The sequence below is a fragment of the Rhinolophus sinicus genome, linkage group LG05 (assembly GCF_036562045.2).
Source record: "Rhinolophus sinicus isolate RSC01 linkage group LG05, ASM3656204v1, whole genome shotgun sequence".
NCBI lineage: Eukaryota > Metazoa > Chordata > Mammalia > Chiroptera > Rhinolophidae > Rhinolophus > Rhinolophus sinicus.
This window is the reverse complement of record NC_133755.1, coordinates 36,480,997-36,497,857: the sequence shown is the minus strand read 5'-3', so window position 1 is coordinate 36,497,857 and position 16,861 is coordinate 36,480,997. Positions and strand designations below refer to the sequence as shown.

The following is a 16,861-nucleotide window of genomic DNA, read 5'->3' as shown; positions in this document are numbered from 1 at the left end:
ATACAGGCGCTAACATCAGTCCTCAGCAGGAAATCTGGGAAAACTGATGATCCATAGCATTTTCCCAGATTGAGGAAATATTAAAAACTGTTTCCTATTTTTTGTTGTTTGTTTGTTGTTTGTTTGTTTGTTTGTTTTTAGAAAGCAACCTTCAAACGAAGCACTGGCAGAGGGGTGGTCAAGCAAATGACTTACAGTTCCTGAAAAACTATAAAATCCTCTTCCAGACCTTCGTTTTTGTTTTGGTTCTTTCCTTACCTTTGACACTCTATTTTTATTTATTTTTTTAATCTTTTCAGTCTCCTCAGGAGTACATATATAGAAATGCTGTGAAACAGAAGTCATTCAGCTTTTTAGGGCTTGGAATTGTTAACATAAAAATAGTAACATACCTTGTTTTTGTTGGACCAGGGTAACACCAACACTGGCACAGGAATGGACTTTTATACCTAATGGAACAGTAGAAATCTTAGTATTAATTTATTTAAGCAGGTTTATTTTGGGGAAAAAAAAGTGCTAGAATACTGTGTCAGTCGCATAAAATGTCCAAATTATTGGTAATACCTGTTTCTCTGTCCTATTTTACCCTGATCACATCGTGCTAATATATGAAACAATGAGGGAAGGGGCAGGAAGAAAGTCCTAATATGTGGCCTGTATACATCATATTTCTCTAAAATAGTGATTTTCCATGAGAAGACTGAAACACAAATGTTTGTCTATTGCACAGAGTATATTTCCCCCCTCATTCCCTCCTCAAATGCTGAGGTATCATCACTCAATTCTCACTGTATTTCTTAAGATTCTGAATCTGAGTGATCCTGATTTCTACTCTGGACTTCAGCTTTATTTTAGTGGAAAGACAACCCCTCCAGCAATACTTTCCAAAGGATATAATTACAAATATAGCATAACTCTGCTTTCGAGACTTTTAACATTGTTGTTGTTTTTAGAAAGTAATTGGTTTTTCTTTTGCTTTATCCCCCTCCCAATGCTCAATGCAATCTATACTGCCTGGAAGCTAGAGTTCAAATGAAGCAGATGCTCCAAGTTTAAACTCTGCACTGGTACAGAGTTGTCTCTTAGCAACACAAAGTTATGAAAACTTCAAGAGCACCACTTTGCTCAATATGGTTTCTCCCATTTAGTTTCATGTACTCAGTGGGTTATATAAAGAATTGAATATCAAGTCAAAACCAAGTGGATCCTACATTAATAAGAATAAAAAAAAACACAGTCCATTGATTTTGAACTAGAGACATTTTCAAACCTAGGGTAGACAAATTCAGTCCAATACTTAAAAGAAGAGATTTCAGAATTAAATTTGGTAAGGACTTCATAGAAAGGTGATATATAGATACATAGTTTTAAAACATTTTAAATATTTTAGACTTTTGAAGAACTAGTTAACTCAACACAGGCCAATGAAATGGTGTTTAATTGAAATATTCCATAGAATTGGTTCTCAAACAGTTTGGTCTAGAACCCCCTTACATTCTTAAAAATTACTGGGCTTCCCAAAGTGTTGTTTATATGGGTTATATCTATTAACATCCCACATTAGAAGTTAAAATCTAGAGATTTTAAGTCTTTATTTGTTAATTTGAAAACATATATGTTAAAATAAGTAACATGCTCTATGAATATTTTCAATAACCTAGTTTCGTGAGATGTGTGGCATTGTTTCAAGTTTTCCAAGTCTCATTAATGTCTGGCTTAATAGAAGACAGCTGAGTTCTTATATCTTCTTTAACACTTAATTTGTTGTGATATCACACATCAGAGTCCCTACAAAGCTCTACTGTGCATGCTTGAGAGAATGTAAGTGAAATAGGCAAAGGACCTCCTTCTCTTTCCCCTCCCCCTCCTCTTTCTTTCTTCTTCTTCCTCCTCCTCTTCTCCTTCCTCTTCCCCCACTGCCCCCTCCTCTCATTCTCCTTCTCTTTCTTCTTCTCATTCCTCCTCTCAGTTTGGTTGAAATTTTGAGAACTGTTGCCAATCTGTATGTTTCTTTAGTGAAGATTTAGGTTTCCTTTTTCTTAGCCATTGACATTAGACAATATGGTAAAGTGATTCCATTTGGGATATGGAGTCAGCTTGCCTGACTTTGAGTTTGACTGCTTTTTTGCTCTATAACCCTGCTTTAGTCATTCTATATTTCACCTGTATCATTTATAAAATGGGCCTTGTGGTAATATTACCCCCACAATACTATTAAGAGAATTAGGTAGGGAGTAAATGGGAAACTTTGGCATACTATTTCTGGCCCATAAAAGTAACGACCTGATAATATTGCTCATTATTATTTCTAATTTTAAGATTGTAAAATATGAGACTAAAACAAATTTACCAATAAAACAAAACAAATAACTCGTTCCTGAAAAAGAGGAAATAACATGAACCTGTGATTATCAGACACTTATGCACTTTTATGTATTTAGAGTTGCAGTTTGCTTTTTATTTTTTAATATCAGGGGAAATGTATCTAAAAAGTATGTGCTAATTGTTTATTATTTGTTTCTTTCCCAACACAATATCTTAATATCATCTGATAGAAAGATGGGGTGAAGATGGGTGCCTTTGCTTACAAACATAGTGGGAGTGAATACTAATACAACTTGTAGAAATCACAGAAGAATACAATTTGATTTTGATGACTGATTTCTGGTAATTGGTAGATTTATACTTGCTTTGAACTTTGTTTTGGTTCATATAATGTCCAAAACTAAAAATTACCATGGGTTTAAATCACATGCTGATTTCTCTCACTCAATGGATCAGTTCCAACCACACCATCTTTACACTCTTGACAGCAATTGCAGGACTGGCTGTTCACATTTGCAACATAAATATCATCTTTCATTTTATAATTTCAAAGCCCTCTCAATATTAGCTCAGTTCTCATAACAACTTTGTACGTAAATATGTAGTAATCATATTTTTTTTTCTTTTTCCCTTGGGACATAAACAGTTTAAGAGAGTAAATGGACTAAGATTGCACAAGGTCTTGCAAAGACCCAATGGGGGAGTGCTGAACTCTACAATAAATGTCGCTTCCTTAAAGAAGAATAAATGGATATTCTTGGAAATCAAATCTTTAAAACAGAACCTTACGTGTTTTTGAACTTTAAACATTGATAAAATATAAAATGATGTTTAAAAATACATTTTAGCAATTTATCAACAATCACACTCCTTTCATATTAGACATCAAAAAATACATGCTGCTGCTTGTTATATTAAATCAGTTTTGATAGCCTTTGTTAGGTAAAATAGTGGTTTAGAGGAATGCTTGAAAATTGTGTTATTTAGGAATGATTTAAATAAGCCCTGGAATTTCTGAACACACTGTTTGAATTAAAAAGAAAACACTTTAATTTTCCTCCATATTAGGATGAATTTTTATGACATAAAAATGAAGAATTAAGAAAAATAAATGATAATTAGACATCACCTCATCTATATCTTTGAGAGAAATAAGCATTGAACTAAGGCGTCTTCCTTTAGTAAAATATGCTAGACTTAGAAGCCCTGTTTTCAGCTTCTTGTACCACAGTTTATAAGACAAGTATTCAGAAATGCATTTCTGAACTTCAAATTCCTATAAAATAGTATGATAAACATAACTACATTGTAGTTTTACTGTAATAATTCAATGAGTTAACATACATAAAAGAGCCACCCAATTCTCAAGGAAAGCAATTTTTTCCTGATTTTTCCTCTCTTGCTTTTATTTTTCTTTCCCTACTTTATTTACTGCAGATCATATCTTTTGCATGTTTTTAGTGTTTAACCTTTACTACAGATGCCAGTAGCAATCATATTTAATGCACCCCTTTCTTCTGTAGCACATTTAAAGAGAGTATGTTGGAGCCACATTTTGTTGAATTAAGTTGTAAATCTGTTAGGTTTTTTTTTTTTTTTTTTTAACCACTGCTCAACTGCTTTGATTAAGTTGAATTAACTGCAAAATATTTTCAAATATCAACAAAAGTATTATTGTCATTCCATACTATTATCTATAGTACTATAATACTATAATATTTATAATAATAGTATTATTGCACTGTAGCCATAGTGCTGTAATAACTGTTATCTCAATTTACAAGAGAACAGCTTGAGACATATATAGGCACATTAGCTTCTTTAAAGTCACAGTGCTAAGAAGTATCAGAGTAATACCAAAAATGAACAGTTGCTTTGTTTCAGTCTGAGCAATTAACCCCTAGATTAACCATGTTCTTGCTTTTGCTTGAATAGCTCCCTCCAGAAAATCAGAAAAACTAAAAGACATTTTCTTATACTCTTCAGTTTACTATAAGGAAAACATGATAACAAACTGGATTTAGTTTGGCAAAAGTCACACATACACACTTTGTGACATGTACTAATGTCTCCTAGGGTGAAACTAGACCTGCATTTAGAGGTTTCCACTGACAGGAGTGATCTTCCCCAAAGCCAGGCATTCAGGGAGGGAATCAGATTCAAAGGCTAAAATCAGGAACTTGAGAAGTGTGCTATTGACTAAGCCCAGGAGAGAGGGTTTTCTCTCTGGGTTTTTCTCTCTAGTTTTCCACTTTATGGAACTTGCCCGGCAACTCCCTAAATGTAGTAGAAACTTGCTTCTGCCTGATGGAACCAAGATAAAACCTCTGAAGAAATGAAGCTTGGAGGTTGCTGGCAGGGACATTTCAGAAATCTTCATAAGAACATTTTATAGCCTTTGGGATTTGAGAGGAGTTCTGCAGATAAAAACGAGGTATGTATTATTTCCTGTGTTGTAATTTTCTTCCATTACATAAAGGAAGCATCCTCAAATATAAGTTAATTGTGGCCCACACCTTAACACATTGTGAGTACAAGTAAGATTTGAGAGAAATTTAAACTTGGATTCTACAGGTTCAAATGATCTATACAATTTATTTATAGATGTAAGTATACAAACAAGTAGGAGGATAAAGATTTGTCATTATTCTTATCAAGAGGCAAGAGGATTTCCACTTTGGACCATGATACACTAAGAGAGACTAGATTTGCTCTTCCACTTTAAAAAACTAGAAAACTGGAGAAAATATAAGAAATAAAACAATGCATGATTATGATCCATGAGAGAGTGATGACAGTCACCAAAAAACTTCTTGGAACAGGGTTTTTCAACCTTGGATGCTATTGGCATTTTGGACCAGATCATTCTTTGTTGTGGGTGTTTTCCTGTACATTGTAGGATATTTAGCAGCACCGGTGGCCTTGCCTACTACATATAGTAGCATTTCTCTTCTTGTAACAACCTAAAATGTTATCAGATACTTCAAGTGTATGCTAGCAAGCAAACTCATCTCAGTTTGGGAACACTGGCCTAGATATAGTCTCTACGCTGCAGCAGAGAGATGGTAAACCCAAAGAGAGTGTGAGAGAAGGTAAACCTAGAGAGAACAAAGGAGTGCTCTAGAATCTACCTAGGTGTCTCCTAGCTCTGATCAGGAAACTAGGATTAGACACTAACTCCCTCAGTATGATGAAGGGTATCTTTGAAAACGCTGTAACTAACATCATACTTAATGGTGAAAAGACTATACACTTTATACAAAATAAAACTTAATGAAGTTGTTGAAAATATTCTACATGCCTTGAGATTTAAATGACTGCCATATGCAAGAGTGCTTGAACATAACTAAGTTACCTCTGGGATATTTCTGACAGGAATCTACTTTAAAGGATAAAGAGCCTCTTAGGAAATCAGCCTGAAAGAAAAGAGAGTGCTGGCACAGAAGTTTATCTTTGTTGTTTAACAACAGAGTAGAATGAAGGTGAGGTCAGCCCCTGTAGATTTTATTCATCTTATTGAAAAAAAAAGTTCACAACTGAAAAACCCTGCCCTCATGCACCTAAGATGAAAGGGTAGAACAACAAAAATTTTAGTACATGCTAATTAAAAGATTATAATCTATTTTTCATGAGACAATGAAGACTCAAATATGAGCAGCGTTGATTTCAACACTTTTGTACATATAGAAAATCTTGCCAGTGTTATTGTTGAAACTAATGAGAACAGTGTCCTTGGTGTTTGTTGATTTTGGCAACTTTGATGTCAGAGGGTGCCTCCTCTTCCTCCATGTCACCACCATTATAACTGCTTTCACCAATGATGCACTGTCATCATCACACACTCATTACAGAACTGAATTAGCTAATGGAAACAAATTATTACTAATTACTATTGTTAAATGGAAAAAGCTTTGAAAATCTATTGATGGCAAACAATTTTATTTCAGGAAGCATTTAGAAAGATGCTTGTAGAGATTTTTATAAATTCACTCGATCTTCTTCCTTGTATTCCTCGTATTTCCAGTAAATCCTCTACCACTTATGTTTTTATCATGAAATTTGAGGAGGGGGGATCTAATGACAGAAGTTGGGACATTCTAGCTTATCTGTTTATTCCTTACCCTATAGGACTCCAATAGCTATGAGTAAATGGCTTCCCCTATTAATGTTTAATTTATTTTCAACTTTTCTGAATTGGTCAGAAAATTCTAGATTGTCCTTGTCTTCAGCTTATTTGAGGGATAATTGACAAATAAAATCATAGGATATTTAAAGTGTGCAATGTGATGATTTGACATACTGTAAATAGATTATACTTGATAATACACAGCCCCAGTTTCTTATAAAAACTAAGATATATTTCTTGCTTGCATCATAATTTTGTTAGGGGTCTAATCAGAGTCGCTCAAGAGATCCAGGCTGACACTGTCCCTATCTTGACACTCACTTCCATGATCATCAGTAAGTGGGTGGTAAGAGAATGTGTTTATTCTCACACAGGCTCTTAAAGTTTTGGACTCGAAATGATGCATGTTTCTTTGGCTCACATTTCATTAGCCAACTAAGTCACATGAACGCATGTAACTTGAAGTAAATGCAATCATACCATGACCAGAGAAAGAACTGGCATCTTTGTGGATAGCCGGAATGGCTATCATGTCCTGTCTCTGTCAAGTTCACCTAGCCTCCAAGAAGTAAGGGGTAAATAATTTTGTAACTATAAAAACAAATGTAAAACAAAAAACAGATGTAAAACATCATACAAAACTCTTCCTTAAAGGCACAAGGGTTCACTTGAGACCTAATTGCACAATTGTTACACAAATTCTAATTTGGGGGCAATCTAATTTTTGAATCACATTAAGACTAAAGGAAAAATAAAAACAAAAGTGAGAAAAACCACCTAACATAGACAATACGACAGCCACAAAAGTGACCAGGGAAAATAAGTTGAATAAAAAGAAAAACCTAACATATCACCTGGTGTGAGTCAGTATAGCAACAATGCATTCCTCATACTTCATTAATCCCAGCATCATTTTCTTAGAGCATGTACAGCAATTGAGTACACAATGTGGATCTGATTTATTGAGAAATGATTAACTGATGCCCACATTCTCTGTTTAGGAGTACAGTAATACATTTCATTTTTCAATTCATTAAGAGCTCCTGCACCCCAGTTGCTTATAAATGTAATTTAAACAAAATTTACTGGTTCAGAAATCTCTGTTCTCTCTTGTCTCCTTCACCCACACAATATAATTCTCTAATAATTCTTTACCTGTATGATTTTATTATAGTTTGATAAGGAGTTGCTTTTTTATGGTGACATAGTTGGCTAAGAACTGAATAACATTGAATAAGTCATTCAAAGTATATTACATGTATAGATAGTTGGAGAAGATTTAGTCATGGCACATAATTCCCTCTTGGACACATTTATTCGAACTTGTGGTGGTATGTTTTGTTTTGTTTTTAATTTGTGTTTGCAAACTAACTGATTTATAGGATGATAACGGACATTAAATTAGTATGTCTATAGGATTCATTGATATATTTCTGAGAATATACTCTACATAATAATAAAGGAGAATAAAACAATTTTTCCTCCCTTTCAATACATTTTAAAGATTTTACATACTTATGTTAACCATATCACAAAAGGGCTTAAAGTGTAATCTTTTTATTTAGACATATATTTACATGATCAAAGAAAGACAAAAGAAGGCAAAACTTTTGATTTGGTATTTAAGCATGTCGAGGAGGATGCTACCTATACAGAATCTGAAAGAAAAAATCACGACAGTAGATATTTGTGCACCATTGCTCTCGTTCTAATTTACAGAGAGACTATTCTGCTTTTAACAACTGCAGAACTACTTCACTGCTGAATAAAGTCACAGAGGATCTCAAAATTGTAAGATATATTTAGCTTCATGAAAGGGCTATGTTGAACTCCATGTGGTTTCAGAGTTTGGTGGTAACAGGAAAACACCAGGGAGTATATTTAGGAAAGATGTCCTGAGGTTTGCACTAAGAGACTACAGCAAACAAAATAGAAACAGATGGGTAGCCTTCTCAGTGCCAAGTGATATGGGGATTCTGAAGATTCTCATTCTCTCCCCTTCTCTCTCTCTTTCTACACACACACTCACACACACACACACACACACACACACACAAAAGTAAATGCCATAGATATGTTGAACTTGCAGGAACATATTAAAGAAGCAATGGGCTAGTCAAATTGATATACTCTTTGTCACTATGTTTTCTTTACCTTCCTCCATTAACCATTACTCTGGCTATCCAAATTATCTAGAGATATGTATGCACATATTTTCTGAGGGTTGCGAGATAATTACAGTTCACCCTTGAACACCACGGGATTAGGAGCGCCAAACATGCATGGTTGAAAGGCCACGCATAATTTTTGACTGCCCCCAAAACTTAATTGTCCCTCAGTATCTGCTGGGGTTTGGTTCCAGAACACCCCATGGATACTAAAATTCACAGATCTCAAGTCCCCTGTATAAAATCATGTAGATTAATGCATACCGTCAACCATCCACATCCGTGGACTCCCAACCACAAATGGAAAACAGTACAAGTATTTGTTGAAAAAAATCTGCATGTAAATGGACCTGCATCGTTTAAACACAAATTGCTCAAGGGTCAACTGCATACTGTTTGATTTATATAGATCAGGTTAAGTAAAACATTGCAGAATGAAAATCAACATTTCAGAATAGACAAACAGCAGGAAAGAATGTTTCTGTGCATGGTCTGTGTAGACCTCCAAGAGGGCAGAAGTTTTTCTACTTTGATAGAAATATCCTGGAACATTCTATGTAAGGAAACTTCATAATTCTTCTCCAGAGAGTAACAGGGCAGAGGGAAAAAAAATGTGTATATATATATATATATATATATATATATATATATATATATACATATATACATATATGTATATATAAATAAATAAATAAATAAATAAATAAAAATATATATGGTAGGTTTTAGGTAATGAAAGATATTATTCCATAAAACACCTTCTTCACTTCACAACATTGGGCTAAAGAGAGCAGCTGGTAAAACTATAACTCCACGTCATTAATACCTAAAGGAAAACTTGAAATGGATCTTGTGGAAAAATGTATCAGCCTATAGTGTTCCTCCAAAATGCCCGAGCCAATGATTCACTTAAAAGTGCCTTTTGAAATGCTCATAAAGGGCTTAATGAGCTCACAATGACTAGACAGTCCTCAGGCTGCCCTCTAATAAAAGAAACGGAAATCAAACAAGAACTGTCAATAGCTTCAATGTGACTCACTGACTTCAGTTTTCTCTGGCTCCACTTTGTGGGGGAGGACAATGAAGATTTGGGGAGTCAATAGACGACGATTTGTTGATGAAAAGCATAATGGGAGTGCCACTTGTTTCTTTTTGTTCTTTTTTCATCAGAAAAATTGTGGCAATAATTGATGACTCCGAAAAAAAAAGTAGCAACAGGTAATATATATAAATAAGATGAGCTTATTAAGGGTCTTAAGAAGGTTTGAATGTGGTTCTAGGAAACAAGGCAGGGAGTTAATGGTGGTATGGGAAATATGAGAAACGTTTTAATATTTTCTATGGGCATTGAGGCTGAACACACAGGTTGAGTTCCTCACACTTGGCTTAATAGCCAAGTCTCCAACATTTGTCCACCTGAATACTCCCACTCCTAGGTGAAAAAAAAAATACATAAAATCACTCACTAGGTCAGCGATAAGGCTTCAACATAAATATGAGTAACTTCTTAGGTAACTGATGCTCAATGCGGTTCTGGGTAGGACAAAAGCTTACACTAGGAAAAAAAAGCAAGACTTCTCTTTAATTTTTGGTCTGTCCCCTTATTCTTCTGAGATTACCTTTAGTAATGTCATGTGTGAGAACAGTCTGTGGAATTCTGGCATTAGGAGCTGAATGTGTTGGTTAATGTCTGTTCATCCCCACTCTTTCCAGCCAACTTGTTCTTTCCTTCTGGCCGTATAAATATTGTCACAACAATAATATATTCACATCTGGTAAATTTTCAATTTTAACTGATACCTAGAAAATATCTTTTTCTCTTTGTTAACGACATTTTTATAATATAAAGGATAGTTTCATAATGAAATGCATATACAGTACCACAGGATAAACAGCACCTTTGGGTAACTGGGAAGTTTTCAATTAACTGTAAATAGGCTATGGTTTGTTCCTTTCTGATCTTAACATTTACAAAAATTAAAAAAGAAAGATAAAATGCATCTAGAATTTTCTTAGTGGTGCCTGAATACACACAAGAAAAGAGAGAGGATAGGGTCAAAACGACAGGGAATGATGGGGAGACACGAAGTGGTTCAGCCAAATGAGATCAGAGGAGTCAGAACTTCTCCTGAGACCATGAGTCCCTGGAGAGAGGCCTGTAGCACAACATAGGAATAATTCTGTGCATTTGAAAAGACAAAAGTTTCATTTCCCAGGTTAAGGGAGAATGCTTCTTTCTCCCTGACTCTTCTAATTTCTGTGAGGATGGTAAATCAATCTAATTCCGAGGCTCAGCTTTAGGAATCCTATTCCTTTACCAGATTTATTTAGTAATAAAATCAATATCTGTTGCTCCAACTGCCCACTATTTTGTCTCTCTAGTGCTTCCAAACTTGGGAAGGAAAACAGAAAGAAAAAAAACCATTGCAAACTAGTTTGACTAAAAATCTACTTTTGTCTGAAAGGAAAAGAAGAAAGCCAAGTCACTTTGAGGAATAATAAACAGTACAAAACTCCATGGCTTTCTTTAATTAATCGTGCAACAAGTACTTTTTCAAAATCTTTTTACTAAGCTTAATGCTTATGGGATACAAATAAATACTAGTTGATATTGCGTGAAGAGAGATCTCGCCTTACTTCTCTATGCCATTTCTTGTTGTTTTCTCTGTGTAGCACAACTTTCCTCCCAGAACCAAACCCATCTTTCATGTCTTATATTAAATATCCTAGTATTCATACAGATTTCCCTAATCCCCTCCCTTGGCTGGAGATGCATTATTCCATAAAAACGTCATTGAGCTTCATTATTTCTCTCCTATTGCACTTTGTACTTTTTATTTGTTTACAAATATTTTTTTTCTTCTATTAGGTTAGAGTCCCTTGACAGAAGGAACTGAACCCTAGTCAACTTTGCAATCTCCAGTGTTGAGCACAACTAGACACAGAACATGCTCAGCAAAAGATGTGTGTGTTGAATTTAATTGAATACAAACAATCTAGATTTGTTCCGTGATGGGATAATGCTATGTTTGGGAGGGAAATGTGATAGTGAAACAAGGAATGTCTATCAATGAAGAAAAATGAAAACATTACTTCAAACAAGGGTAGATTCATCTGAAGAAATATTCTGTCAAAGCACACAGTTCTAACCAATGTCTTTAGCTACACTAGAGAAGTTTCTTCTGCAAACTTTTGCCATTCTGCTATGTGTGTAGTATAACTGATTAGTTTCTATTCTCATTCTTCCTTTTTCTACAATCATCTAATTCTCCCAGAAGTGTTTTCTGATAATAAATCATATTATGGAAATAAAGATATCTGAATGAATAAGTTCCTGCATTTATACAAACTTAAAATCATGATTATGATTAGTTATATTAGCAATGATAAATATACAGCAATCCTTTATTCCTATTGAGATGATTAAATAGGCTATAAGAAGCAATACTTTGCTCATAAGCAGAGAACACTGGTATGGCCAACATGGCATACCACAGACTATAGACACATTAACTGGCATAAAACATAATTGGTTTGATTTTCCTCTGGCAGCACCATGAAGTAGTTTCTAGGTTAAAGCACCCTGAAAGGGCATGAATTGACTATAACTCTTTACTCAAGGGTTTGGCTTCACTTTTGTTGTGTCTTTTCTGTCACCATTGAGTATTTTTTACTTAAACCACAGTCATTTGGGAATATGGGAACACAATTCATTTTCATGTCATCCAGGTAGCTCCAGGTTTCACAAACAAAGAATCAACTCTAACCTTCTTCCTAAGGTAAGAAGAGGCAAATCTTTCATGAACTCATTAATTCTTTTCTTTTTTTAATTTTTATTTATTTTCAGTATGTTTTTCCAGGACTCATAGCTCCAAGACAAATAGCTGTTTCAATCTAGTTGCAGACGGCACAGCTCACAGTGGCCACAGTGGCCAACAGGGGAACAGACAACCCTGTTGTTAAGAGCACCACACTCTAACCAACTGAGCTAACTGGCTGCCCCAAATTCTTTTAATTTATATTGTAAATTGATGAAAAGAGGAAACATGATAGAGAAATGTCATAGAAAGTTGGTAGCTTAAAAAGACTGATGTTTCACTCTTAGCTATCTTGCTGATGAGGAGGAAAAACCAGTTGTGACCTGATGAAAAACTTGGGGATAATGCCATAGCCAGAGGATGGCAGAAGTTATCCCTCCAAGCAACAAACCTTTGCTCTAAAATACAGTATGGGGTGACTCAACATGAACTTGGCCTTGGGTCACAAAAGCTATTATATTCCATGTTTTTGATCAGATAGGCAAGAGGTTGTAAAACGAGAATGGATTAGAATTTGAGCAGGCAGTGACATTATGGCCTTGGGGATTCGTCTTTATAGAATAGATATTTAGCTGAAGATGGAGTGATCGGGAATGGAATAATTGAGAGAACTGGGGTGATTAAGATTAATGTAGGTTTGGGGAGAGGATATATTCAATTCCAGCAAGGAATTTTAGCTTGAACAATAACCCAAGATGGAAGGCACCGAATTGTGGATTAGGAAAACACTAGGGGATTCAGATGGCTGGCGTCACCACTGCCATCCCCACCATCATATTTATAGCAGCATCACAAACCCTAGTCCTCACCTGAGGACTAGTTAGGACAGGACATATCCTGCAGTGAAGTTCATTAGTGATTATACTTGAATAGGGCTAGGTTAGGCAGAAACTGAAAAGGGGTTGGCACAGTCAGACCCTTCATATTACACTCTATCTAGCCACACTGATTGTCCCTTTACTTTTTGTTTTAATACACCAGGATCTTTCATTAGCTAACTAAAGAGAGTCTCCTGACCTGAAAATAAGGCAGTGGGAAATAAAGGAATTAAACTGTAATTTTATCAGGGCAGCATTGAATAATTATACGTGAACATTGGGCAAATATGTATGTGTTGAATTTAATTGAATATAAACAATTAATTGTTTATAATATAATGGGATTAACTTGTAGATCTCTATTGACTTGAACTTTCCTGTCTTTTTTTTTCTTTATTTGTACAAAGCAATGGTGAGCTAGTCTGTATATGGTTCCCTTGGGAGAGAAGAAGCTAGAAAGGATGGCACTGAACCTACTCTTCAATCAATGGACCGTATTAGAGGCTCTCTTTAAAGGGATTTGTTATCACAGAAGACATGATGATGGTAAAGGCATACACAGGGCTCCTTTGGGACCCTGGGGAACAAGAGGTAAGGGTAGAGGCATTCTCACCATTTCGGTATGGACCAAAGCATAATTTCTTAGTCACAGTGAGGATCCCATAGCAACATGTGAAAATTCAAAGTTTTATGGGTGCTCTGCCACAATAGTAAGAAGAGCAGCAGCATCCAGCTAGAGGATACTTGTTTGGTGCAAGCATGTGGGCGGTACACACTAATTCCTTTTGCTTATTTCAGTACAAGACGGGAAAAGGAAGAAGAAACATTTTAAAACACTTCTTTGTTTTTATCAATAATGTTCTTTAATTAAGTCTCTCAATATGATTGCCATGGAGGTCTGTGAGTCAGGTATTTGACCTTGTCTGAGATCTCAAAATTAGTAAGGTAAGGTTTCTCAGTGTAGTGGTGCATGACCATACAGCCAGATTTGCCTGGGCTTAAATGTTAATGCCTCTCCTTTCATTTTCAAAAATGACCCAGTTCAAACAATAAGTTATATGCTCACTCCTCCATGGACCATTTGTAGCCCATCCTAAATCAATTGAATCAAAATACATGTGGCTGGCAAAGGGGCCAGAGACCTTCATTCTAAACAAATGTGCAGCCAATCTTCATGTAAAAAGTGAAGTTGGGATTTCAGCCCAAGACTCTCCAGATCCAAAACACATGTGAGTTTTATTGTACAGCATTAGTGCTTAGGAAGATGTCTATATTTGTGCTGGTACCAAATTTTAAAATATAGAAGTTGATGTTTTTACATTGTTTACAGTTTTAAATAGTAATCTAAAGCCTCAAACATGATTTAACATGTTTGAAATGGAAGGCTAGAAGCTCTCTTATACTAGCAAAGGAGCCATTTTACACAATTTGCTAATATGAATTTTGTATAACCATGTGATACATATTTATTAAATATGTTTTGTATTTCACTCTGTTTGTGTTAACAGCTGAAGGACTAGAAGACTGGGTACAAGAAGTTGACCGTCAGTCTCTCAATTTATTTATTTCATCACCAGTAAAATTCCTTTGAACTATGAATTTTCTAATACAGGATATTGAAATAAGTGAACTGAAAAAATATTTTCACCAGTATGTGTAACATGAAAAAAAGGAACTTAGTACAATCTGTAAACAAAGAAAAATCATCAAGAAAAAGCACATATTGTTCAGAATAATTTTAAATATGGTCCTGGCTCTCCATTACTTAACTTTCTATTGTTTTGGTAGCATATGTTTCCCGGGTTTGCTTCTTCATTTCTCTCACTTTCCTTGACATTATCCAAAACATACAAAGCTTCAAATTTCACTATCCAAGCTGGGTTAATTAGCGCAGTCCAGCAGATGGTGTGCTCCAAATGGTATGTAACTGAAGCTGCGTTAATAGCTTTGCAGACCAGGTAGGCCAACAGAGCAGCATTTCCTTCTTCTTCTCTACTGTGAGACTCTACCTGAGGGGTGTTGGGTGAGAAACGGAGAGCCAGACACAGAGAACAATCTTTACTGTGCTTTGGGATGAACCAGGGAATACATGGCTCCCTGACGAGTCCAGTTGCCGGGGCTTTGGATCTACTCAGTCTCCACAAGCTGCTTTGTTACAGGAATAATTTGGAGAACCCATAAAACTAAGGTGTGCTAACATTGGTAGATCTAGGCGTGAACTGCTTGTATAAACTGAACTGGTCCCAGTACATGGGCTTGGGGTGAGAATGTCTTCTCCCTGTGTATATCTTGAAAAGAAAACTGAGAATAGAGAAGTCTATACCTGATGCCTCAGCAAAAAGCACACAGGTCCATGAAATAAATGACTAAGTAAACCAACAAATTAAATACATTCAAAGTAGGAAGAAACAAGAAAATATAACCACAGCAACATCCTTCATTTATACCATAACACACTACACTGAAGAGTCTGATTTGTAGGTGTGCTGAAGAAACACACATCTAAGAACATATATATATATATATATATATATATATATATATATGAAACACACCATATATATATATATGACCTGGTCGTAATATAAAATATAGTCTTATTTTACTATAATATAAGACCAGGTCTTACATAATATAAGATCGGTCTTATATTAATTTTTGCTCCAAAAGATGCATTAGAGCTGATTGTCCAGCTATGTCTTATTTTCAGGTAAACAGGATATATATCTATATCTATATCTATATCTATATCTATATCTATATCTATATCTATATCTATATCTATATCTAATTTCTTTTATCAAGCTAGACCCATGAAAGGGTCAAAATCAAGATGAACAACCAGGGTAGGTGACACCTCTGGAGCTAACACAATTAAAAGAGCAAAACAAATAACAACAACAAAAAGAAACCTCAAAGTAATAAAACTAGAGCACAAAACTTAATTTATAGGTCTAAAAGAAATGATGTTTCAAATGTAAATATTTAATGGGGGAGAGAGAGAGACTAAATTAAAGAGAATAAATTAAAATCCTAGAATATCAAATGGGAAAAAATAATTCACAGTAGAGGATTTATAAAAGGAAATAACACAAATAAAAAAAATTAGGAATAATCAAGGAAACTAGTTATTTAAATATTGAAAATTTCAAACTGAGATAAAATGGAAAGATAGAGAAAAAGTAATTATTAAAATTTTAGTATTTATTTTTATAAGTATTTTCCTAACATGAAAAATAATTTGAGATTCTAATCTCTGTGTTGAAAAGGTTTACTGAGTCTATATCATAGTGAAATTTACTGGTGTAAGTGCTGGAGATATGTTTGAATCTTGAAAATTTTCCAAACTTAACTGTAGAGAACCCAAAACATTAAATTTCTCATCTGTAGCACTGCAAGCTAGAAAATGATTAACTAATGACTAAAGACTATTTGAAGAAAAGAAACAAAATCTAAAAGAAGTTCTTAGTCTAATGAGTTATTGGCTATGTCTAAATGAAACCAAAATATCTGTTTAAATGCGACAAAAATTCAACTAAATATCTAAGTACATTGTCCTCAGGGTGCTATAAAACTGGTTTAGTTTTGGTTGAAATGACTTTATCG

The 16,861-nt window shown here is 34.8% G+C and overlaps 1 long non-coding RNA gene across 1 annotated transcript in view; it reads right to left on the bottom strand.

Moving 5' to 3' along the window:
* Window positions 1-389: 389 nt before the first annotated feature.
* Window positions 390-16,861, bottom strand: part of LOC141571827 (uncharacterized) — a 242,893-nt gene continuing 226,421 nt past the window's right edge. Inside the window, exon 4 of the long non-coding RNA XR_012496884.1 lies at window positions 390-449. This is a non-coding gene — a long non-coding RNA (uncharacterized LOC141571827). The remainder of the gene's footprint in view (window positions 450-16,861) is intronic.